The sequence below is a fragment of the Lissotriton helveticus genome, chromosome 8 (genome assembly GCF_964261635.1).
Source record: "Lissotriton helveticus chromosome 8, aLisHel1.1, whole genome shotgun sequence".
In the NCBI taxonomy this organism is placed as follows: Eukaryota; Metazoa; Chordata; class Amphibia; order Caudata; family Salamandridae; genus Lissotriton; species Lissotriton helveticus.
Genome location: NC_136069.1, coordinates 197646852 through 197671616, shown reverse-complemented (window position 1 = coordinate 197671616; position 24765 = coordinate 197646852).

Sequence of the window (24765 nt, the reverse complement as noted above, 5' to 3'; positions counted from 1 at the left end):
CGAGAAGTTTCCCGCCGCTACGGAGGTCGAGATCGTCGCAGCGCCTGACGCCGCTGCCAGAGACGTCGCATCCTTCGTTTGCGGGACGCACCAGACCGGTGCGGGAGAATCGAACATCGCTGCGAGTATCGTCGCAGAGCCTGTCGTCGCTGGGTGAGATCGCCGCACCGCTTGCTTGCGGACCGCATCACGTCGCTGCGAGCATCGTCGCAGAATCAACGCATCGAGGAGCTGCGAGAGAGAGGATCCCCGCTGGACCGCGCATCGTCACCCCGGGGATCGTCGCAGCCCCTACGAGATCGTCGCATCGTGTCTTTGCGAGAACAGACTTCCTACGGAACCTACGCACCGGAATCCACACAAGTGGCCTTCCTCCCCATACAGACTGGATTCGTCGCAACACGCCCGCTGCTGCAGCGGGGCTGTCGCATCGCCTCCCCAGGGTCTCAGGAGCAACGCATCGCTTGTTTTCCACCGCACCAGCTTCTGCTTTTGGAACTTTGTTGCAACTAAAGGTACTGTGAGTAAACGTGACGCAACTGTGAACTTTTCACACATCAGTAGAGAATTCTATCGCAACGTAGAGAATTCTAATGCAACCTTAAGAACTCTTTTTGAAACCATATTCTTGAACTGTGTATGTTGGATTTTTGTCGTTTTGGTCTTGTGTAGTTTAGATTAAAAAATACCTTTATTTTTCTAAACTGTTGTGGAGTCAGTTTGTGGTGTTTTCACTGTGTTACTGTGAGTGTTGGTACAAATACTTTACGCATTGCCTCTGGTTAGCCTAGACTGCTCGTGCCAAGCTACCTAGAGGGTGAGCAGGGGTTATCTCAGAGGGTTATCTCCTTGCCCTGACTAGAAGCAAGGGTCCCTATTTGGACAGTGGTACCTACCTCTGCCAACTAGAGACCCCCAGATCTAACAGGTAGGCTTTAAGTCTCCCAGCGCAATGCACCGTTCACCAGCCGTGTGATCATGAATCCATCCTTGTACACAGCCAGCACAGAAGGCCTGCATGTGATTTACGAGCTCTGTACACTGCCACCCCTGGGTTTGGTCTCCCTGCATACTGTCTACCAGCATGCATTTAAAAAATAATGAGGTTGTGGACAGGATAGTAACTAAAATGGGGACTATATTCTTCCAAAATGGCTGTGGAAACAGGCAAATGATAAACCAAAGAGGGGTAAAGGCCCTGGAAATCATTGGGCATGCCTGCAAAGTGTAAGTCTATCCCAATTCACAAAGTTATGCCCAAACCTACTCAAGTAGTGCTAACTTAGTTCAAATCTATTCCAATATAGCCTTTTTTGTTGAATGGTTTTTATTAATTATGCAAATAGCAACACAAACAGAGGTAACAACTGTAAACATACATCAAAGAGCATTGCAATTATAAGATAGAAATTCAGATAATAAAAGTTATTGTTTATAAAAAGGTAAAGGAGAGAGAAGGGAAAATGGAGTAACAGATGGCCGAGAGAAGAATGGAAAGGAAGAAAGAAGAAAGGAGAAGGGAAAACAAATTGATTAGGGTAATGAAGATAGTGAGGATAGAAAAGTAGTAACAAGTAATCAATACAAATCTAAGAAAACCCTTTAAAAAGTCACATTTGACATTTTTGAAACATTCAGACCAAATAGAGGTACAGAACTTAATAATATGAGACCATAATATAATACATTGGTTAAAGGGCTATTACATGTGGAGCATGACTAACATAATGACGAAGAAGATGAATTACATTTAGAAATACATTCTTGAGTAATAACAGGCCTATTACAAACAAAACATAATGACTGTGTAATGCGAGACACTTTGGAGGTACTGAATATTTTAAGCCAGATTCTGTCCCAGAATTGGGCAGAGAGTGATATGGATAGGTCTGCTTCCCCTATTAATTAAATAGAACTTTCCATTCTAACAGGAGTAGGTGTTAGCAATGTTTTATATATATATATATATATATATATATATATATATATATATATATATATATATATATATATATATATATATATATATATATATATATATATATATATATATATATATATATATATATATATATATATAAGTCACTTTGGGAATAGAATCAGTGTGGGCCATATCCGAAGGTGGGTGAGACAAAGGTGCGACTGGGAGAGAGGCAAGGTTGAGTAATAAGAAAGGAATGAAAGGCAAAGGAAATCAACTAATATTTCTGTAAAATGGAGTTAGGTAAATTATATTGTACTTTCAAATAAAGGAAACGAATTATCTGTCACAAAGTGCTGAACAAAGTGAATACACTTCTCCATCCAGAGTTTGAAGCAAAAAGATCTATGACGAAATTTAAGAAATGTATTATACCAAATCGACGAAAGCAAAAAGCATTGTGGAAAATCCGGACTAGTAAAAAGCAATATTTAAGTAAATGATGTGAATATTTGAAAATTGGGTTATTAGATATAAAAGTAGTGGAAAGGTAACAGAAGGTCCAAGGGTTTCAAGGCTTTGGACAACACTTAAATAAGTACGATTAGTTGGTGGATGGAGACACACTCGAAGCTCTGGACCTCTTGGGCTTCAAGTTAGAAAGACAGGTTTGAGAAATTGTAAGTGTGGTCTCCACATAGAAATAATTCAGTTAGCCAGGATTAATATCCGTTTTTTCCAGCTCGTAGTATGGAGGACAGAGACATTTCTGTTTGCAGAAAAAGTTTCTTTATTTTGATTCACACAGCAAAGACAGCCGACACGTGTTTCGCCCCCTCTTGGCGATTTGCGCCGGGGCTTTCTCAAGGCTCAATAGGATAAGTCTCATAAAAATTTCGATTCAAGGTAAGTACAGTGTCCGATATATAAAAATATAAATCTTCAGTAGTAAAATATTTCTTTATGGGCTGATGCCCTCGTTCCTATAGTCCTCCCGGCATGGTCGTTCCTAGGTCAATACCTCCCGTCACGGGAGGTATTGACCTAGGAACGACCATGCCGGGAGGACTATAGGAACGAGGGCATCAGCCCATAAAGAAATATTTTACTACTGAAGATTTATATTTTGCCCTCGTTCCTATAGTCCTCCCGGCATGGTCGTTCCTAGGTCAATACCTCCCGTCACGGGAGGTATTGACCTAGGAACGACCATGCCGGGAGGACTATAGGAACGAGGGCATCAGCCCATAAAGAAATATTTTACTACTGAAGATTTATATTTTTATATATCGGACACTGTACTTACCTTGAATCGAAATTTTTATGAGACTTATCCTATTGAGCCTTGAGAAAGCCCCGGCGCAAATCGCCAAGAGGGGGCGAAACACGTGTCGGCTGTCTTTGCTGTGTGAATCAAAATAAAGAAACTTTTCTGCAAACAGAAATGTCTCTGTCCTCCATACTACGAGCTGGAAAAAACGGATATTAATCCTGGCTAACTGAATTATTTCTATGTGGAGACCACACTTACAATTTCTCAGATATAAAAGTAGTATTAGACTTGTGAATGATATCTTGAAATAAAAATACTCAGCAAGGATTATTTATTTATTTATTTATTTTTAAAATTTCTAGAGCGCACAAATACCTTACGGTGTCTCGGCGCTGGTGTATGCAGATTACGAGGGTTGCGAAGAGATGTTACTGGTTAAAGAGCCATGTCTTAAGATGTTTTCGGAAGGAAAACAGCGAAGTGTGTTCCTTAATCTGGGAAGGAATTTGGTTCCATAGTTTTGACGCAGCCACTACAAAACGTCTATCTCCCCATGTTACCTTTTTTGTTGGAGGAATTTGGAGCTCTAGGGCCGTGGATGACCGCAGTGTTCGACTGGGTTTATACATTTTGAAAGCGTTTTTGAAGAAGTCGGGACCATTATTGTTCAAGGCCTTGTGAGTAATGCACATGGCCTTGAACTTTATCCTACTTCTTATGGGTAGCCAATGTAGCTTGCGAATTGTGGGAGAGATAGAGGCATACTTCGGTATCCCCATAAGGATCCTTGCAGCAGCATTTTGAACAAGCTGTAGCTTGCTCACCACTTGTTCCTGTGCATTGAGCAGTAGGCCATTGCAATAGTCCACCTTGGATAGTACCAAGGAAGACATTAAAATTTTACCAGCAGTAGGAAGAAAAGGGAGCAATTTCTTCACCATTCTCAAAGTGAAAAAAGAAGCCGAAACCACGGCATTGGCGTGACTAAGGAACGTGAGCTTACTATCGAAAAGCACGCCCAAGTTTTTCACCTTGGCTACTGGCAGTGGAGGCGTACCTAGTTCCGAAGGCCACCAGACCGGAGACCAAGACGGAGTCAGTTCACCAAAGACCATTACCTCCGTCTTGTCGGAATTTAGCTTTAGGCAATTCCGGTTCATCCATGTACTGATAGCCTTCATGCCTGCCTGAAAATTCGCTGCCACAGCTTCTCCATTTTTGTGTATCTCCAGGACCAGCTGTGTGTCATCGGCATACGATGTTAGCCCTATGCCGAATGACTTGATTACCCTCGCCAAGTCCGACACGTAGATGTTGAAAAGTGTCGGACTTAGCGAGGAGCCCTGGGGGACACCACAAGGGAGAGAGAAGTCAGGGGAGCTGAAACTTCCCATCTTCACGGACTGTATCCTGTTGGCCAGAAAGGATGCTAGCGTCGCTCTGGCCCTGCCCTGGATGCCGAGGGCGGCGACACGGTCAATCAGAATGAAATGATCGACCGTGTCGAAGGCCGCGGATAGATCCAGGAGTATTAAGATAGCAGCGCCGCCCCTGTCCATGATGATCCTGACCTCCTCCGCCGCTTTTATCAGAGCGGTCTCCGTCCCATGGCCCTTCCTAAACCCGAACTGCGTGTTGTCGAGCAGATCGTTCTGGTCAATAAAGGTCGACAGCTGTTGGTTCATTACCTTTTCGATTATTTTTGAGGGATAGGGGAGAGAGGCAATTGGACGGTAGTTTTTGGGCTCTGAGGTGTTTAGTGCGGGTTTTTTCAGAAGAGGTGTTACAGTTGCCTTTTTCCAGATTGCGGGAAACACACCTGTCTGAAATATGGCATGACAGATGCTGGTAAGTACTGGGGCTATTAGATCGGATACTGATTTGATGATACGTGGGGGGCAAGGGTCCAGTGAAGATCCTGACTTAACAGTATTTATGAGCTCCACCATGGATAAAGGTGGTATGAAAGCCTCAAAGATTGGTTTTGGTGACCGAGGAAAGGTCTCCGGGGAGACTGTATCTGTGGTCGATGTTGAGGTAAATTTATCAAAAATATCGCTGACCTTGGCCTGAAAAAAGTCCGCCATTATTCAAATGTAATCCTTGGTGGAATGGCCGCGAGTTTTAAATTATTAATTATGGCATGATATTGTTGTTGGAAGATGGTTTATTAGTAGGTGTAGGTAGGTACCTAGCACTATTAATAGGGGCAAAATCACAATATAAAGTGCAGTCAAGGTCTCAATAAATTATTCCCTTGCGCAACCCTTGATAGCTGGCTCTGAGCAGGCATGCTTAATTTAGGAGACATGTGCGTAAAGCATTTAAAAACACCAATACATTAACTATGTAATACACACCACACAATAAAAATCCAACACCAATTTATAAAAATAGGAAATATTTGTATTATTAAAATTACACCAAAATAATAAAAATACTAAGTAAGGAACCGGAGATATGACTTTTTAAAGAATAAACACTTTCTGGTGCTTAAAAGCCAAAAGCGGCAACTTGGGACATCTGGTCATGCTTGACCGGCGCAAAGTCAAAGTTTCAGGCCAACCGCGATGGAGCGCGGTTGGATATAGTAAGTGGTAGGGCATGATCCAGTTTTTACCTTCTGACTTAGTCCCTTTTTGGGAGCTTTTTCTCTTGACTTTGAGTGGGTCTCCTCTGCAGGCCAAGTTTGATTCGACGATGGTGGCTTGCTTCAGCGATATGATTCAATTAATTCCTGGAAGTCTTGTTGATGATGAAAAGCTCTGGAGCTTCAGCGGGACAGACCTGAATTTCAGGCCAGGTCGCTGTTCGACATCGCCAGTTTGACTCACGATGATGGGTTAGTGAGATTATGGAGCTTTTTGGTCACAATGTTCCAAATGATCTCAATCTTCTGGTGATACCGCCAAAAGATCCTTTGGGGTTCTTGATGGGTCCACAACACCAGTCAAGGTTCCAGAATCTCTGAGCTGCTCCTTGGATAGTTGGGACTACAGTTCCCATAATGCACCTGGCTAAATCCTTTAAAGTTAGCTGAAGGTGGTCAGCAGGTTTCTTCTAGGTGGAGATGATGCAGGTAGAACTCCTTAAACCTGTTGATTTCAGAGAGTCCACTCCTTTAACTTGCAGTACAAGGCAAGGTCCTACTTTTGCAATAGTTCTAAAGTGTGCCACAGAAGAAGTTATTCAGAGTGCAGTCCTCTTGGTGCAGACCAGGGGTTCCAGCAGAAAAGTCCATATTCTTCATTTTGCCTCAGGTAGGGATCTGAGTTGCTGGGTTGCTTTCCCATATTTATCCAGGCTTCCGGACGGGCAAGCATTGGGGGCACGTTCAATGATGACCACTTCTCCTGAAGTGTGGCAGATTCTAGTCCCAGAAAGTATTGTTCTTTTAAACACCAAAATTGAGAAAATGTCTTCTAGAGCTTCAACTAACCTAACCCGACCTTTGGGTGTGGCTATACCCTAACACTCCTGTTGCAGCCTCTCTGCTAATTCAAATATAGGAGCTCCCATGTGGCTGGGGATACAGGACTTGGGGCTGGGCCTGGGTCCTGTCCTAAGTGTCTTTCCCTCTTTGAAGACCAGTTTGGCTACTCAGGCCCCTTCCTGCCTTTTGGTCAGCAGCCTGCAGATCTCCTCCCACCAGATGTTTCTTTGTTTCCTTTCAGGCCACTTCACACCTCTTCAGAGTACCTTGGCTCAGCTTGTCAAAGGCTAGCCAATCAGGAGAGGCTACTCTAGAGCTAGATTTAGGCACATCAGAAAAGCACGTTCTATAACTTATTGTCTGTCATGGTTATAATAAATCTAACATTTACAAGTGGTTGGATTTATTTTAACTATTATTTGGACAGTTTGAACTATAATTTAGCTCACTCCTGTCAATAGTTAGATTTTATTAAAGTTTAGTAGAGCCTTCCAATGTTACCCTATGGAGCTAATGTACTATAATGGGGAAAATGGGCAGTTTTCCCCCACCAGGGTATATAAAACATCTTTTATAATGTCCTTGCTTATAGTTACAAGGTATCCCCACCTGGGGTAACTAGGGGAGATCTTAGGGGGGCCTTATATGTAAACATAGGATAGTTTAAGACTTTGGAAGTACCTTTAATTCCAAAGTCGAATTTGTATATAATTTTACTTTAAAAGCAGCTTTCAAATTGTAATTACACCTGAACACCATATAGGTTTTAAACAGATCACTTGCCCTGGGCCTGGTTAGCAGAGCCCAGGCCACAATCAGGGTCACTAACCACCAGTATTAGTCAACAAATGTGGGTGATCAGGGCAAAAAGGATGATTTTCTCACAATTGCCTAATCAAAAAGGCAGAGTGATAAAGGTTCAAATCAGTAAATCTCACACTCCCTTCATTGTTTGGATATTTAAGTTTAGAGATGGCATTACTTGGATATTTGTTGTCAAATAGGAATTTTGTAAAAATTGAGTTAATTTGCTCAAAATAATAGTTAGGGATCTTAAAAGGTAACAAGGAGATTGTATAAAGAACATGTGGTACAATCATCATTTTTATGGTATCAAGTCCACCCCATGATAAATGTAAAGTAGACCAAGCAGAAGTAGTGTTTGTAATTTACATTTTAGTGTGCCAAATTTTGGTTAATTGTGTTAGATATACCAGGTGAGAACCAAACACCAAGATATTTAATTTAGAAGGACATCATGTAAAATGAGTAGTGGTGAACATTTATTGATAACTAGGGAAATCAATTTCAGATTTGGGAAAATGAAGCTTGTGGCCAAAAATAGTGTAATATAATGTGATCTCTCAAATGATAGGGTCCAAGGAGGTTAAGGGTTTGAACATATATATTAGAACATAATCTGCAGAAGCAGATAACTTAATCTCTAGGAAACGGTCATTATATCCGGAAATATGTGTATTGCAATGTATACGCTCAAGAAAAGGTTCTAGACAAAGGACAAAGAGTAAAGGGAAAAGGTCTAATACCCTATGAAAAGTAAAATGTGCTTGCCAAAATTCTAAGTGCAGCAACAGAATGGTTAATATTTCTCCTGGGGTTTGTTTTCTGGAATAAAAATTGAAGTTTTTCAGAATGATACATGGTTCCTCAGAGAAATGTAATACTAGTCTCCTCTCTGCTTCTACAAATACATTCTAATTTCCATGTCATCTCTAGTAGGTTGTATCTCAGGCAAGTTGTCAAAAACCTGCTGACCCTCAGTACCCAGCCAAATAAATAGCAAAGCTAATTTTCTGACTGGAGAATTGTTCACAGCATCAATGGCTACCAGGTGATTTAGTAAAACTCAAAACCAATGCTTCCATTCCAGAATAGGTTTACCCAGATTAGTCAAAAAATGCAGAGGTTGTTGCACATTTCCACCGCCAGGCGTGGTAACCAACTGCTAAATACTTCTGTAGTTGACGTCAGGAGACGAGTGAGATTACCCTTTATGTTGAACAAAGTACAAAGACTAATACAAAATGTGAAAAAGCAGTTCACAAACTGACATGTAGCACAACGTATTGTGACATCAATGTCAGACAATAAGCCTGATGACACTTGTAATATTTGTGAGAAAGGAAAACAAAAATATAGCTCAATACTCGGGTCTTGGTGCAGGAAACAGTGATAAATTGCAGCCGACAATATATTCCATCATTTCAAGATGTGCAGTGGTGACTAGTTTCAGTACGTGTGGATTAACACTGTGAAGTTTCCCCAACTCAAAATCGTGGCACGTATGTTACATGCATCAGTTTAACAACATGATGCGATGACATCAGATATGTGTGCCTGACCATGTACATTACACAAGATAGCTAAACAGTGTTACACGATGACATCAGACATACATGTGTAACCAAGGACAAGGGAACTCACCTGGCCATTGCATCCTTTCCAATGCTCGGCAATTCCGTTGGACACACAGCCACGGTCTAAGCATATCGACTGACTAAATTCCAGCCGGGGAACTGTAAATATCACAAGGTGACAAACAGAGAGTGATTATTTATACAGGAAGAGTCTTTGCCTCTGCCAGCATGGGAATGTTGATGAGATCCCTCACACTTTCTCCAACTTGTTGCCAAATACTTAGTAGACGATCACCACTTAAAGAAGAATCTAAAAGAGCTTGAAGGTCGCAGTATAACCGAAGATTTATACAATCCCATCCAAAATACAAATGAATGAAATCTATTGTTCATGTACAGAATACAACAATGTTCTAATGTTTTGGAATTCAGAAAGAATTAAAATCATATTTTTGAAAACCTATGACTCTTGCTGAGTCCAGTAATACTCATATGTGTAAATACTTACCAATAAAGAAATGATGAAGGGGTACATTTCTAGTGAGCAAATATAATGTGTTGGTGCACTTATATAAAATATTTTTTTGGTTTCTACTCATAGAAAATATTTTTTTGTACATTCATGCATTCTTCTGCACACTGACCAATTTTGTTGTTTCCCCTTCACACATCCTAGATGGAATGACAGTCTCTAACTCAAGACCTTAAGACGGGTACCCATTTTGAACATCTAGTAACGTCTGGAAGAAAGGAGAAGGAACTTAAACACACTTCTTTGTAAAGCAACAACAGAGCAGGAATAGGTGGAAGGTAGCTCTCTAGGTGCCATATAATAGATAAGTTAATAAAGTAGGAGTGGGTGAAATTGTGTAAATTATCATAATAGTTTAGGAAACTTTATGGAAATTACGTAAGCAAATTAGAATGTGCCATTCAGTCAATCAATCCGTAATTGTAAAGCACAGCTTAGCACATATGAGAGTATGCAGGTGCTGGGTTGCTGGGATCTGTCAAAAAGCCAGGTCTTGAGTCTCTTCCTGAAGCTCGCCAATGAGGTTGATATTCAGAGGTGGAGGGAAAGGCTGTTCCAGGTCTTGGTGGCGAGGTTAGATGAAGGTGGGACTTACACTGTGACTTCGGCAGATGCACCACATCTGTACAAGGGCGATGGAGGTGTATCGAAGGTCTCTGGCTGCTTGGAGGAAGTTCAGGCGGCGGTTCATGTATGCTTGTCCTTGGTCGTGGAGTGCTTTGTAGGCGTATGTCAATATCTTGAATTGACATCATTTCTGGATAAGGAGCCAGGGGAGGTTCATAAGGTGTGGGGTGATATAGGTCAGTTTGGGCAGGTTGTGGATACGTCTGGCCACTTAGTGGCTTAGAGTGTGTGGTTTACTGGTATCACATATTACTTTTTCACATGAGGGCAAACCCAGCAAAAAAGTCAAGCGAGATTCTATCTGGAGACTCGAACAAGCAGAAAATGTCTCTCAGCAAGGAAATTTCTCTTCAACTATCCCCTAAGCTAAAACTAGCACACAATTGTGTACATTAACAATTTGAATGAACGATATGCCATCCTCTAAAAATTAATTTACCCCTAACCTTGACAGGAGGAAATCTGCTACTGCTTTCAGGATGTGAATCTACATTACACAGTCTGTGAATACTTGTAAGTTTGTGGAAGTTCACTACCTTTTGCAGGGATTCTGATCACTTAATGCCCACAATCGGTGTCAATGAGATGTAATCACACGTAAAAGTACAACATTCTGGTGTAATTTTAAGCATCAGTAAAACCATTTATGCGAGTACTTTCATGATTGTGAATTACAAATTGCAGGGTAAATTAGCCCACCTGCCAAATTTGGGGGCCGATTATGATGGCGGACGGACCTGAGTCCGTCCGCCACCATAGAGTAGGAGGGACCGTCCGCAGGGACTGCGGCGGTCCCTCCGTGCAAATTAGGATGTGACCGCCACCCTGGCGGTCACATCCTGTATTTTTAACATTGCGGCAGGTGCTGCTTGAAGCAGCACCCGCAGCAATGTTAAAAATGTAAGTTGTGCATTTGCATGCACAAAGCGGCAGGCACCACGCGGTGCCTGCTGCTTTGTTCACGCAACTGCAGGGGGGTACCATAGGTACCCCCCATGTGCATCCCCCACCCTCCTTCACCCAGGGGGCCCGCAACGGGCCCCCGAAGTGAAGGTCTGTATGCTTTTCCACGGCGGGAAAGCCGCCGTGGAAAAGCATACTTTCTACTCCATCCTAATATGGCTGGCGCCAGCCATGTTAAAGCTTTTCCGCAGCGGTCGGAAGGCGACCGCGGCGGAATAGCTGCGGACAGATTGCAAAACCAACCAGCCATCCTAATTTGGCGGTGGGTCTTTCAAGCCTCCGCGGCGGTTTTCCCGCATCCTCCGGGCCGGCAGTGGCTTCCGCCGGCCCGGAGGATGCGGGAAATCCGCAACCGTAATAGGCCCCTTGGTTAGCCCATTGACAGAAACGCCATCTAGGCTGTTCCTGACAATTTATTAGATTTTTGCTGTACAGCTTCGTCAAATATGTCAAATTCAAACTTACTTTAAAAGCAGCCAGCAATATATTAAACATATCTGGAGATTTTGGATCAGACATGGAAACTTGAATCTGCTGGTAATTAAGGCGCAACATCATTGTCATAAATGTCTTCTGACATAATATTGTGTATTGAAATGTTTTAAAAATATTGGTCCTTGGATTTAGATTTTCTATTATAAACAACAATGGGTTGATATTGTTATAAACGATATTTGAGAAAAAGCATCAATGTCTGACAATGTTCTTACAGTGATATTCTGGTACCACACCCTCACAGGGATATGTAAAATATAAATCCCTTTGTCTGGGGCACAAGTATAGCTCTCTGTTTTCTGCGCATTACTCACCATTTTTGTGTGAATGTCAAAATAGGATGAAAAATCTCCCCTCTACTTGTACTTTTTACGCTTTTGTAACCTGCACACATGTCGCTTTTTCCTCCTGCAATTCACCGTTTGCTACTTCTTATATTTTTTTCTCTTACGATTGTCAATTATGCCTCATGTAATGTAACTTTTGCTTTCATAATTTGTTCACTTGTAATGTTCTCTTGTATCAGTTCTGTTCCTTTTGTGAAGCGCTCTGACACCTTCGGGTAAAGTCTGCGCTATATAAAAACGCATAAATAAATAAATAAAGGAATTGAAATGTGTGAGCTTGCATTAGTCAGATGGGCAGTATGTATATACTTTTAACTTTCCAATGTGTTAAATAACTGTGCTTTGTAAAGTTCATGTCACTAACCAAAACTCTTCTGCCACAGAAAAACCTAATGATTTGATGATCTACAACTAGCAGGAATTGCCAAGTTAATCAATATGCCGCAGTGTACCCTCCTGATGAAAATTAGACTTTATTGCTTGAACATGATTTCAGAACAGAAGTCACAGCAATGCATTCCCAAAAAGGCAACCTATATGCTTTAGCATGTCTCATCAAAGGACCAAATAAATTTGACCATGTCACCCCCAACCCTGAAAGAACTTCCCTGGCTCTTACTAAAGAGCTTATCATCTTTTCGTCCAGTGCATCATATGCAAAGCCACCTGAAATGGCAACCCTGACCAAAAAATTATCCACCCTAAATAGACAAAAATAAAACTACATAGAGAACATCATCAGACTGGAAACAAAGAAAAGCAAACCAAAAAGACAAAAAACTTACTTTTTCTCCATCTACACACTCATGAGCTGCAAAAAGATATCTGTACCAACTCCAACCATGCTTTAATTCAGGAAGAAAATCAAGACTGACCGCTGCACGTCATAGACCTCCCCCCCACCTTTTAGCGCACTGTAAAGGACTCACAAATCATATGTTTGGGGTTGACTCCAGAACTTGATTGCTCTCAGCTAGGTTTGCAATGCATCAATACTTAAACATACTTATTGATATCACAAGATGAGGAAGAGGCTGAGGGAAGACTTTGCAGCCATTTCAGGCACCAGTCATAAAGCTTTTTTGCTAGTAGTTGTGTCGGACTCCAGGTTTAGGTGTGACTTACTAATGACTTGCCAGGAGTAAAAAATGTTTGGTCATAGTAAAAAAAAATTTGTGAATGAGGTCCAGGAGAAAGACTTTTCTCCTGGTATTTCATAAGCTGCTTGACGGATAGATCTCATGTCCATTTACATAATGAAAAATTGGTAAAATGCAATTTTGTACTGCTCAATCTGGGTAAAAAAAAAATTGTTGATGCAAAGATATTTTTGTACCAATGGCTCCTCTGCAAATGTGTGTTTTTGGAATGGTTGGGTTGTTGCAAATGTCAGTACATAATTGGTAAGGTGCTAAGATTTTCGCTTGTATTGAATAAGACCCTACAAATGCAAAAAAAAACAAAGGGTAAAGTGATGCTATAGTTAGGTCTTCTAATAATATAAAAACTAATGTTGAAAAGACAAAAAAAGTCATTCAAGTTTTAATTTACTGAGCTAACCATAATGTCCACCTCTGCATGTGCTGCTTTTGAGCTCATAAATTATATCACTCATGACAATTTAAATGACATAACTCCATTCAGTACTTTTTGAGAAATTAATGCAAAAAATATTTATAAATATGTTTGCAGAGGATACATGGATCCAACAGATCTCTAGGAGATAACTGATTGGCTGCCACCACTTCAACAACGATTTCCGATGGCCATTTTAGGATTCAGGACTTAGTCCAGAGTCCTAAAAAAGGTTTAAAAAAGTCAGAAGGGGGCAGAGTAGGAATACCTGACCCTCGTGGCTTGGTGGTGGAGTGCCAGAGGGACCCCAACTGGGGCCAAAAATTATTTTATTTTTTAATTTTGCTGAGAATTCCCAGAGGATCCGTGGCAAATTTTTTTTAAAAAAGCGCGTGCTCCCGCCTACTGATAAAAAAAAAAACCTGCGGTGGGCCAGGGCCTAAGGGGCTAACGCAAAATATTTATTAGAATGTAATACCGGAATAAGACACAATTACTCACAGAAAATCCCTTGTGAATCAGTCTGGGAAATTGAAATTCAAGAGTAATTTATATCCATGACAGGAGTAAGACACAACTACTCACAGAAAAAACGTTGTGAATCAGTCCAATATAGAAAAATACCAAAACAAATGTGGTACAGGAGCCAGACAGAAGGATGCGGGAATCTGGTAGCGCCCCATTCATCAAGTTAGCCAGAGCTAATGAGACTAACAGTGCTGTAGAAAGAGCCCTAACTCTGCCATCACATCATATGTCAGACATGAGAATGAAACCTCAAAAAACACCAATCAGAAGAGACAGAACAGCTGCCAGTGACCCGCTCAAACATGGGATGAGCTAATGATACTGACAGTAGCAACGACTCGGTGTACAAGCTGCTTGATGAACAAGTCACATGTCCGTCAACATAATGTAAAACTGGTGCAATGCAGTTTTGTACTACTCAACCTGGGTAGAATTTTGTTTTCTTCTGTTGATGCAAAGAAATGTTTGTATCCGACAGCTCCTACAAATGTGTGTTTTTGCAGTGGTTGGTGTGGTGCAAATTTCGGTACATAATTGCGCTGCAACAGACATGCACTATACTGTCAATTCAATTTATTAAAGTTTTGGAACTCCAATGAGGTCCACTTAAGACATGCACTATATAATCTGGCCCCGAGGATCACATTACATGATAACGTGGCATCTATCTTTTGTGACCTATTGCTTATGAAGGTGCTTATTCTTGAATTAAGAACATTTATTTGATCAGAAATGTGGTTTATTGTGCAGAGATGAGGCTCTTGCTAGTGCCACCATATTTAAAAGCAGGAGTTCGGGGATGCAAACATGCCGGTCCCGAAAAACTGTAAATAGCAAGCAGCCTGCAATTTTGTACGTTAGGACCACCTGTTTGGAAAATAAGTGTTTTTTTAAAAGTGATATTTGAAGAAACGGGCACAGAGGACATGCAAATGACTTAACTCAGTAATGCCAGACAAAACAGCACTTTTGTGCTTACTGCAGGCTGCAAAAAACCCAAACAAGTTCATCTTGAAAGTGAAGAACTTTTAAAATATGTATATATATATATATATATATATATATTGTTTTTAAATAAGGCGGCTACTACTGCTAAACCCAAATTACAAACATCAAATGCAGCAAGTAGTAGGCCAAGCTGAAAACCTTACAGTAAAACATTATAAATAAACTAATTTAAATACCAATCACAGCATTAGGATGCAATATCAAAAGCCCAGCAATAGAACCAAATATAAACCCATCATGTATCCGTCCAGCCGCATTATATTTCCTTGTCAGTACTGACAGCATTGACAGCAATCACAACAAGAATCCAGCAAGCTGAAATAAATACTGTATTTTGTCGGTAATGATATTTTAGCTGAAATCAATGAAAGACTTAACAGTGTGACAAGTGCCAAGAAGCAGCAAAAACATACAGCTCTGGCATAAAATACCAGGAAGGACACCATTCCAGTGTGGAAAGAAAGGTCATGCCCTGTATACCACCAAAGACCGTGTGCAGCTGGGCTTGGGTTTACAGGGCACAGCCAGAGCCCATGCACAGCTGGTGCATTGACTACATCAGGCATATGCTCAAGTTGAAACATGATCATAAAACATAGAAATTAACTGAAACACATAGGCTAAAGTGACAATATAGTTTGATATGGTAAAAAGATCTTAGCAAATGTTTTAAAAAAAAAACCAGCAAGTCACTGAAAAAATGCAGGGTTAAAGTTATGGTATAGTTAGATGTTGAATGAGATAAGAATTATGGTTTAAAAAAATACCCAAAATGGTAGATTGGCTGCGGTGCCTGCCTACATCCAACCCCCTACTGCACATGGTTAAAAGATAACAGAAGGGAAGGAGCTGGCTGAACATGATACAAATAAAAATGAGAAATTCATTGAAAAAACAAAGGTTAAAAGTGATGTCTAGCTAGTTATGGTACTAATGTCATACTTCACGTTAAAAAGCATAGAAATTCACTGAAAAAAACAAAGATTAATGTGATGTCATAGTTAGGCATAGAGGAAATTTCTTACTATAGGTATAAACAATTTCAGAAATCCACTGAAAAAAGTAAAGGTCAATGTGAAGTTATAGTTAGGTAAGGTGCTTAGATTTAAGCTTGTTTTAAACCCTAGAAATGCAACACGCACCAAAGGTTAAAGGGAAGCTATAGTTAGGTCTTGCAATAATATAAAAACTAATATTTGAAAGGCAAAAAACGCTGTAGTTCACCAGTTTTAGTTTACTGAGCTTACCATAACTTACACTTCTGGCATGCACAGCTTATGACTTTACATATTATATCACTCATGACAAGTTAAATGACATCAATCCATTCAGTACTTTTTGCGAAATTACCGCTCAAAATATTTGCAAATATGCTGCAGAGGATACGCAGACCCAACCGATCTCTTGAAGAGATCTGATTGGCTGCAAACACTTCAACAACGATATGGTGGCAGGCATCTTAGAACTCAGGATCTAATCCTGAGTCCCAAAAAAGTGGAAAAAAAGACATAAGGGGGCAGTATAGAAATACCTGACTCTCAAGGCCTGGTGGTGGGGTCCCTGACGGACCCTGACTAAGGACAATCATCCCACTTTTACAACACACTTACACTCACTGGATGATGTCATCAGTGATGTCCCGTCACTGACCATGTCATGAGTAATGTAATATGTGAGGTCATAAGCAGTGCATTGCGGGGGCATAAGTTATAGTTAGCTTAGGTAACCATAACTGCTGAATTTCTATTGTTTTGTGTGTGTAAAATTTGAACCTTACCATAACGTCCCTGTAACCTTTGGTTTTCCAGTGAATTTCTAAGATTCAGGGAGGACCTGGCTTGGCGGATCGGGCTGGACTCTTCCCGTAAGGAACAGGGTCAACACTGATTTGCATATGGCAAGGTCCAAACAGGGGTGGTGTGGTGAGCAAAAGAATGATGGATTAAACCCAGATCCTTGGGACTTAGAGTGAATGTTTGCATTGTCCAGCATTCCGGCCATCAGTTATTTCTTTTGCATAAAATCTGAACCTAACCATAATGTCCCTGTAAACTTTGGTTTTTCCGTGAATCTCTAAGATTTTTTTAATTCTATTTCCTAACTATAATATTCATGTAACCCTTGCTTTTTAGTGAATTTCTACATTTCTTTTAATGGGATTTCTTAATTATAATGTCCCTGTAACCTTTGGTTTTATAGAGAATTTCAAGAGTTTGTAAATATAAAATGTACTACAATTTCACATATGAATTCAATTTAGTTATATATATATGTTTATAAGTACATTTTATTAACACATTAATTATTACACAACTATAAAAAAACAATGAACATAACATAACTTATTAAACTTTTTACTAATGCAAAACACAAAGTCTTTGTCTTTTTTCCATTAATTTTATGGATCCGCAGACCCGCTGTGACTCCACCACAAATCTAACCACCCATCCACATTGAGAATAATACCCCAAATCAGTTATTTCAGTTTCACATCTCTCTGGAGACAGTTTCTGTAGCACAGCTACATCATATTTTTCCCTTTCCTTCACAAAACAGAGTTTCAAAGTTAAGATCGCTTCTGCTGAAGATAGAAGGGAACAGAAAGAGCAGGACAAAGAAGAAGACATACCAAGAAGAAATACTAAGCTGCGTAAGGTATACAATTGTTAATTTGCCAGAGCCTGGACACTTCAGAAGGAGAAGCTGTGCGCTATATAAATACGGGTAATTAATTCATTCATTCACCTCCAAAGAATGCCTCTGACATTTGAAAATATATCCCCATCCTTTCAGGAGAAATTAAAGATCTTGCAAAAATTGTCAAATGCAATCTATGCAGCAATAAACTGCCAAGAGCTACTTTGAAGAAGAGTTCACTTGGCATATCGTCTGTTTCAAAACACCTGAAAACCATACATAGAAGGATGTATCAGAGGATGATAAGAGAGAGGGAAAGTGGTGCATCATTGTCAGCAGTTATGCCAACTGTGGAACCCTTACAACCTGACCATATACTTAACATCCCACTGTTTCACCAAAACTCAAGACATGGTCACTCATTGTGATGAAACGCCATATGTCAGTTGGACTAAATATGTTGCCCAGTTTAAGGATGCTGTCAAGAAGAATAATTCTTAATATTGTTTTCGCCTTCCATCTTCCATTGCTCTTTAAACACAGTTAGACATCTGAAAATCAAATATGGAATACATTTGACTTGAGATTACATGCTAACTCCAAGCAGGTGAGTAGCTTCATAAGTGGCTTTGTCAGAGTGTAAGAGGCTGTGTAAGTGCCTGAGTATCGATGTATAAATTAGTTAATGAGTGGCTGTATGGGTGGATGACTAGGTGAGTGAGTGGTAGAGTGGATATGTGAGTGAGTGTATCACAACATCTGTGAGTGCATCACTGGACGTGTAAGTAGCTGTGCTGCTGTTTCACTGAGTGTGTTAGTGACTGTATGAATGTCTAAATGGGTGTGTAAGTGGCTGTATGGATTGGTAACTGTATGTGATAGTGAGCGTTTGGGTGTGTAACTGTGTGCGCTAGTGGCTCCTTAAGTGGTTGATACAAAAGTGCTGTGTGGGTGTGTGAATGAATGTCTAAGTGCCACTGATGTCTGACAATATCTGTGAGTGGCAGTACGGTTTTGTAAAGGTATGTGAGTGGCTGTAAGGGGGGTGACTACGTGTATAATTAGGTGTATGGGTGTGTGAGTCAATGTGTACCTGAGTGTCTGAGTGCTGGGTACATGAACGGCTGTAGAGGCGTCTGAGGTGGTGTGACAGTGCCTATATGGATGTGTGAATGACTATGTAAGTGGATGCATAGATGAGTAAATGGGTATGTGAATGGTTTTATGTGTGTGTGACTGAGTTTGCCAGTAACTGTCTGACTATTTACGCGGTGGGTACATGCTTTTATAGGAGCAACTGGGTGTGTAAGTCCCTGCCTGACTGTGTCCAAATTATATACTATAAGCAAGCACCCACAGCTAATTTCTAACACATTCATTCATACTGGTCTAATAAAAAAACAATATTTTCAGTACAACAAGTCCTCTTCCTCCTTTGATGCTAACTATATTTTTAGGTAATGTTCTCATCTAAGCTCCCTTCTATTTAGCCTTTTACTGTAGGGTCTAGAAAATACACCTTTTCTTTCAGCTTATATACACTCACGCTTTTTTAAAATATGTTTTTTATAGTACAACATAATTAACATACCTTGGCTGTTGTCCAACTGTTAGTCTATAGTATGTTAACATTTGTTTCCCATTGCAAATCTCAAATCAGAACTATGGCAAGCCTCCTCCACTCTCAGTAGAAAAGTACCTAAAATGTCTACCCTTCCCCATGTTCTCTTACTCATATTCCTAGACTTAGTAAATTACAGATTTCCTTTCATGTTTCATTTTGTTATACCACTCTCAAATGGTCACTATATTTATCCCTTTCTATGTTTCTTGTAATGAAGTCCAAGTTGGCAGGTTTTTCACCAGGGTTGGACTGGGAACTGAGGTTCCGTGAATTCTGAACCCGTTCCATAAAGGTCATGGTTTCGTTATGAATTTGATATTAGCGAACCGTAACTAGTTAGTGCGGCAAGTATGAGTGTTTTCGTCATGTTAGACTGATGGATTCACTACGTATTTAGGGATTTCGTTCTGAACCCTTGGGTTCCATTTTGTGTATGGCAGCCATTTTGTGGTTGCCCTCACATTGGCCGATGACTGTGGCTGAACAAGTCCTTTAAGTACATGTACCTCCAGTTCGTGCTGACTCCTGTTTGACCTGAGTGAACTGACCCTGTTGCCTGAAGCTGACCTTGTTAAACCAGTTCCTGCCCTTTAGCTGATCAAGATTGAGGATCAAAGCACAAGACATAGTAAAACTTTATTGCACACAAATATGTCTTATCCTACTCTCACCTGTTTCTGCTCCTTTCTTTATGGTCTGTTTACGATTGGGCTGTGCCTTTTTTTATTATGGGTTTGTTCGACCTGTCTAAAGAAGAATGTTGGGTTTGACCGATGATTGATCATGGGCTGGGCACCTGAAAAGTGGGTTTTACCGTCATGCGATACCTCTGGTGTGGATACATGTGATTGGACAGTTTGTAAATGTTAGATATTTGTCTGGAATGTGATTTTTGGCATAAAAAGGGATGACTTGCTTTGTAAAATTGAGCAGCCTCCTGAGAACTCATACCGTGTTGACTTCTAGGACTTCTGTTACTGGCTGCAGCCAATAAATTTGATCTTTGACGCCACCAAGAAGAGTCCCGTGTCTCTGTATTCTAAGACAGGTGGAACCCGAAGACTTTTGGCGTGCCCCTGGCGCCGCTGGGTCTTAAAACCCGGTTCTTCAGTTGGCGCTTCCAACATGGGGCGACTTCAGCGGTACCGGTCCAAGCCTGAAGATCGTGAGGAGCTTTGTGAGGAAATTCTGGAGGACGGCCACCACTTCATCGACCCCGGCATGTCGAATGTAGACTGAAGTTCTTTTCTGCGAGGCTTCCCGCTTTCCTGACGGCTACGAAGGACTGCTGCCCTGACTGTCGCCCTGTCTTGGACCCATTTGTGATGCTTTGTATGGCGAGACGATAGACGGATCTTCTGGTGGCGTGACTGATACCTCAGTTAAGTATAAGTGGGTCGCTCCCAGCCCTTAGTTCTTGGTTCTTGGTTCTTAGTTTGTTTGGTCCTTAGTTTTGATTTGAAAATTGCAATTTCCAAAGCCGAGGGACTCGTATATTTGCGAGACTATCGTTGTAGATAATCCCTTGAAGTTTAGAGCTAGATTGGTGAGCGAAGATGCCTGGTCTTAGCAAAATTGGGAGAATATTTTGTTGCGGTTGTAATAGGGATTCCCGATTGGAGGATTCATGTCTGATACCTCCAGTTGGATCTCCTACTTATGAGCTCTACTCTAAACACGGCGTGGGCCCCATTACGTTCAATAAAGTATAGGTCCGATACACTAGGAAAGACGGTGTTTTAAAATGGCCACATCATGGTAGCTATGACACAGAGATTATAGATAATTTGGAAGTTAAACTATTTAAGAAGAAAGCCCGGCCGGCAATGTTTGACTCCTTTCGCCTTTGGCGTAAAGAAGCCAGACAACGAGAAATTAAACAGGCTAAAAGAGATAAAAGAGAAAAGGATGTATCAATAATGCAAGCTGCTAGGCAGTTTAAAGAAAACGAAGAAGATAAAGCAATTGAGGTGTCAGATAGGTAACATAATATGGCTATTGATAAATGTTATCCAGCATTGCCACCTATTCTTGAGAATGCAATGAAGGACCCTGAGAAGGATCCTTTGATGTCACATTTGTTGAGATTGCCACCCCCTTATGCACAGAGTGCTACTGCACCTCCGCAACCTCCAGTTGCACAACCTCTTGTTGCTGTTCAGCCACCGGCTCCTCCTCAGCTGGTTCTTCCTTCTACGGCGCAGCCTCCTCTGGGGCCGCCGACTTTGCTATCGGTTTTGTCTGGAACTACTTTGCCTTATTCTCCTGTACCTTCAACTTCTCTTGCTACTAACCCTACGCTTCTATCACCTCAAAATACTTTGTCTCCTGTCCTTATGACAGCTTCTCCTTCTGCTCGACAACGAATGACTAATACTGTTACTGGTCTTTTGTCTACTTTCTTTGGGTCATTGAGTATGACCCCTGTTTCTGCACGTAAACAAATGCGTAGTCAGCTTCCTGGTCCCGAAGAACGGGCAGTGTTAGATCTCTTGGCTCGCAGATGGGTTTCGAATGTTTCGAGGTATAACTTAGAATCAGTTATGGATGTCTTCCAACAGTGGGAGGCACCGAAACAAAGGTACGTTTTTGATGTTATGTGTACTTTCCTTCGTGAGGAATGGGAAGATAATGATTTCGGTTCAGTCCCTGTAGAATTGCTAAATGTCCAGTCTGAGTTCGCGAAAGGGACGATAGTGGGTCCCGGAATTGAGAATGCAGTTGCGATGGTACTTGCGTTAAGGAGCGATTTCCCTTCTCAGCAACTGTTTGAGCCTGATTCCGCAGTTAGGAAGAAAGTGAGACAGTATCCGATGAGAGAAGTTCCTCCAGTGTGGCGTGATGCGGTAGCTGCTGGTCCGAATAATGTTCCCCCAGCTATACCAGCACATTTTCAAAGAGTATGGGTACATGTGCCATGGAAGAGAGTAGAAGTTTTGGCCCTTAAACAGCCTTTACCTGATCCCCGTAAAAATCCAGCTGGCTATTACAAAGAATTGTCCCAGACAGTTGACGCATGCATCATGAATTTAGCCGACATAGATATGCTGTTGGGTAATGTAGTACCTCAACCTCTGTGGGTAAAAATTTGTCATGAGCTTCATGCAGTTGAATTAGGTGACACATGGCTTAATATTGCTGCTGCAGACGCTAGACAGGTTGGTGGTGCTAAACCTGAGGCTTTAGTGGCAGATCTGCCTGGCAGAATTATAGATCTTATGAAAACGATGATGCCAGCGTTGCGAGTAAATTGGGACAAATTAGCAGCTTGTAAGCAAAAGAAGGACGAAAGTGTATCTGATTTCTTCACTAGGTTTGAAGAGACATTTATAGATCATAGTGGTCAGGATATGAGTACAGAAGGTGGGCAAAGATTGTTTGTAGATAAGTTCGTCTTTAACTTACTGCCTGAACTATGTAATAAGTTGGAAGATTCTGAAAGTTCTTGGGCTGTTTTTTCGTCGGCCCAGATATTGGCAACTGCACAGTACTATGAGAATAGGGATAAGGACGATAAAGAGAGTAGAGAAAAAGACTAAAGACTTAAAGACGAAGGTTCTTTTGCAGCAGGCGTATCCGCCTTGCTCAAATCAGCAAGAATCACAGCAACGCCCACAGTTTCAGCAACCTCCGCCATTTCAGAGACCGCAACAGAACGTTGGGAATTTTCCTCCAAGACCACCCTTGGGTTTGAATCAGTGTGCGTATTGTAAGGAGGAAGGTCATTATAAAAATGAGTGCCCTGTGTTGCGACAACGTGCGAGTGGTATGCCGGCCCGAGAGGTCGTGGTGGTTTTCAACAAGTGTCAAGGGGTAGAGGACGTGGTGCGTTTCCTCAGAACGAACGTTCCTTTCCCCCACAAAATTCTATGAATTGCTTTGATCAACAGAAAATGACATCTGGTCGGTCGCCTCAGTACTATGCTGATGACTATTATGTCGAAAGTGAGAATGCTGACTAGAAGGATTGCTAGGACAGCCATAGACAAAGAGAGGGAGTAGTGTCGGTTTCAGTAGATCAGAGTGGGCCTTATGTTGCAGTAGCCACATCGGGTGTGGTAGAGCCTTTTCTTTTGGATACTGGTGCAGCGAAGAGTTCTATCATGCACTCTAAACTCCCTGGCGCACCTTTGTCTGGCTTAACTAATGTTTCAGTAGGATTCTCTGGCGCCCCAGTTCGTAACCCAGTTTCTAGTCCCTTGTCTCTTTCTATAGGGCCTTGTGAATTGGAAGCACCTCTCATTTTAACGACAGGTTGTGGTGAGAATTTGTTGGGTTTGGATTTGTTGAAAAGGTTGCATGCAACATTACGTTGTTCTCCTTCGGGAGTACAGCTTACATAGGGTAAGAAAGTGATCTCTCCGATGTATTTGTCTAAAGATCGGCTTCCACCGGAATTGCGTTCTCTCCCTGATACTCTTTGGGCTACTGGTCCTAATGATGTGGGTCTTTTGGAGATTCCACCTTACGTTGTAACGCTTAAAGCGAATGTTAAATTGCCGCGCATCCACCAATATAGGATTTCTAGCGATGGTGAAAGAGCGCTTTTAGCGATCATCTATGATTTGATTGAGAAAGATGTGATTGAAGAAACTAGAGGCAATGTGTGTAACAGTCCCGTTTTGCCTGTCCTGAAGCGCACTGACTTTACTCAGCCACCTGTTTATAGGTTTGTGATCGATCTTAGAGAGGTTAACAAGATTGTCGTGCCACAGTTTCCAGTTGTTCCGGATATTACTGCTTTGTTGACTTTGATTCCTGCTTCAGCATACCTGGTTTTCGGTTATAGATCTGAAGAATGCTTTCTTCAGCATTCCAATTGCCGAGGAAAGTAGAGATATTTTTGGCTTCTCTTTAGGAGGCCGAAGCTTCCGGTTTAGGAGAGCTCCCCAGGGCTATTGCGAAAGTCCTTCTATTTATAGCCAGGCTTTGAAAACTCAACTTGATACTCTTGTGTTGCCTGCTGGTGCTGCTCTTATTCAGTATGTGGATGATCTGTTAGTGGCTGCTGATGATGAGAAAACTTGTAAAGAAGCTACTCTTTCTTTGTTGCGACATTTGTCGGACTTGCATCATAAAGTGTCACCTTCTAAGTTGCAGTATTGTTGCCAAGAAGTGACCTACTTAGGTCATCTCTTGTCAAAGGAGGGAAGAAGGTTGACCCCAGAACGAATTCAAGCGATTGCTCAAAGGACTGTACCAAGCACACAGAGAGAAGTGCGTGCTTTCTTGGGTATCACGTCGTATTGTAGACAGTGGATTCCAAATTTCTCTCTATTAGCGAAACCTCTGTTGGCTTTGACTTGTAAAGATACACCGAATCCTCTTCCGTGGTCTGACGATTGTCAGAAAAGTTTTTCTGAGTTGTGTGATGCATTGTGTTCAGCTCCTGTGTTGGGTACTCCAGACTATAACAAGCCTTTC